At 41.8% G+C, this 2,540-nt stretch overlaps 1 protein-coding gene and 1 long non-coding RNA gene across 2 annotated transcripts in view; both read right to left on the minus strand.

The window, feature by feature from the left end:
* LOC103373985 (uncharacterized) overlaps positions 1-2,540 on the minus strand; it is a 90,031-nt gene that overhangs the window by 63,487 nt on the left and 24,004 nt on the right. The gene's annotated exons all lie outside the window — the stretch shown is intronic.
* The window catches only part of LOC103373984 (uncharacterized), a 20,846-nt gene that overhangs the window by 11,623 nt on the left and 6,683 nt on the right, over positions 1-2,540 (minus strand). The window contains exon 2 of the long non-coding RNA XR_521103.1: positions 797-799. This is a non-coding gene — a long non-coding RNA (uncharacterized LOC103373984). The remainder of the gene's footprint in view (positions 1-796; positions 800-2,540) is intronic.

Consider the following 2,540-nt stretch of genomic DNA (forward strand, 5'->3'; position numbering starts at 1 on the left):
CAGGAGGAGCAGGAGGAGGTCACTGAGGGCTCAGCGACTCACTTGGGCTTCATAGTTGGTCTAGCAGCCGTGGCAGTGTTTCTGCTGTGTTGTACTCTAGATGTGGTGTAGGTGGAAGGGGCTTGTATATTGGAATTTCCCATATTATCAACTAGTATGACTGCTGCTCAAACTGATACCCCTAGTAGTTGGAACTGCTACCTGTGTGTTCATCAACCTATGTGGACTTGTAATGACTGAAAATTACCACAAGAGGGAACCAGACCCACTTCTTGTATCTGTGTGTTTAATCATCTGTTGGAACTTTGATGAAAAGTAACACTGACAAAGACTTGGATAGGTTTAAAGCTGCTTTATTTTGCCACACTGCACTTTAATTCCATGCACAAAAGGGCTGAACTTGTCCATGAATCTATCATTGACCAGTGCTTTGGAGTAGTCTGGTCATGATCTTCTTCACGGTCACAGAGCACAGGAAGAACACCCGCGTCTTCGGAGACTCCAGGAAGAGGAACCACCTCCAAATCGTCCTCATCATAGGAGGACATGTACATCAGCACTGGGACACCCTCAGCTGCAGGATGCTCCACTGTGTAGGCCAGGCCTGGAAGAAGAAGAGAGACAGCACAGGATTTGTAGTGCCTCTCCTTCTGAGATTGAGGGTGTTGAGTAAATAGGCAAGAATGCATTTGTCAAAATGCCAGCAGATATAAAGGAGCAATCACTTTATCTAATACTTCATCAGATGACAGAAGCATGTTGAAAGGATCTGTCTTCCACTACAGTATGCATCAACATCCTTCAGAGAGAATGTTTAACACTCATTGTATTACAGTTTTAAAGATGTTATTCATGTTGCAGGCATTTGAACAAACCCCAGTTTAAAGCAGAGGTGTATTCATGCTGCATTCCTCTTACAGCTGCTGGTTTTGTCAGAGTTTACTAAGAGCCTTTTTGGACCTCAGTCATCAGTTATTCTACTTGTGACGAGTCCAGATGTCTGCTGTGAAAAAAGTGAAAGCACATTTTCCTCCACAGGATGTGTTTTCATAGTTAATCTTAACCAGCTTTGACTTTGTCGCTGTAGATTCTCATGAATGTTGGTTGTGCTGATAATGATCATGTCACAACTTTTAGTTCAACAACAAAAACAAGTCTGGTCGCCTTCAAATGAAGAACTTAGAAATTGTACATTTTCTTCACTGGACAGATTCCTAAACTTTTATGAACAGCAGAAAGTCACATTAATCTGAAGATCACCTTAACATTCACTAAAACTGTCACTTATTTTGTTTCTCTAATGATTCCAGCCTTAGATGCAGTTAAGGTTTCCACAATGAAACACGACTAGAAAAAAATGTTTTACTGTCAAACGAAGAATCTACCAACAGAAGATATTTAATTAAACCAACTTGATATTTTTGTTTAATAACTGCAAAATACTGATTTAGTATATAGTTAGCTTGTTTTTCATCCTTTAAAATATTTTAATCACAACTGCAACAATTGCAACCTTCACCAATAACTATTGTTTATGAATTATTTTTAGAAAATATCAAATCCCCTAAAATCTACAAATTTTCCTCCAAAATACAGTCCTTTATTAATTCTTTTTATCTGTGAGTAAAGAAGATAAGACAAGATAAGATAAGATAATCATGTCAATCATGTTATAACATAGTCATGTTCAACAAATGGTGGCACACATGGACACAGCGCCCCCTTCAGGAGGCAGCGACAGTGAACGTTTGGTGTCTTATCCCAGACGTGCATTCTGCAAAACTTGCTGGTTGAATAATCCTGAAGAAACGCTCTCTCATCTTGCCTGTACTACTGTGTATGTACAGCAAAATGACAATAAACTTGACTGGATTTGATTTGATAAGAGAAGATAAGCTTTATTTGTCACATACACATTCATACATAGTACAATGTGCAGTGAAATGTATTTTTTACCAGTCTTGCACAGTCCAGTTTTAAAGCTCAGAGTTGAGCAAACGGATGGCCTGAGGGAAGAAACTCTTCCTCATTCTCTCAGTGGCAGTCTTTAGGCAACGATAACGACAGCCTGACGGCAGCAGGGAGAGGAGAGAGTTTCCAGGATGGCAAGGCTGCCTCAGGATCTTCACAGTCCTTGACCTGCATCGTTGGGTGTAGATGTCCTGCGGGTTGGGGAGGGTGGATCTGATCGATCAGCTGAACGGACCATCCTCCTCAGGACCAAGAAGTCGTGCTTGGTGCAGCTGCCCATCCAGGTGGTGATGCTCTCAGTGGTGCAGGTGTAGAAGTTCCTGAGCACTGTGAGCAGGAGCTTGAAGTCTCTCAGGCGTCTGAAGTAGAAGAGACGCTGTCTGGCCTTCTTCACAGTGGACTTTATGTGAAGTGACCAGGACAGGTCCTGTGTGATTGTCACACCTAGATATTTAAAATTGTCCACTCTTTCCACCTCAGACCCACTGACGTGACGTGGATGGAAGACCCTCTGCTTCCTGTTGAAATCCACAGTCAGTTCCTTAGTTTTGCTGACATTCAGCAGGAGA

This window comes from Stegastes partitus, unplaced genomic scaffold, assembly GCF_000690725.1.
Source record: "Stegastes partitus isolate 25-593 unplaced genomic scaffold, Stegastes_partitus-1.0.2 Scaffold2111, whole genome shotgun sequence".
Classification (NCBI taxonomy): Eukaryota; Metazoa; Chordata; class Actinopteri; family Pomacentridae; genus Stegastes; species Stegastes partitus.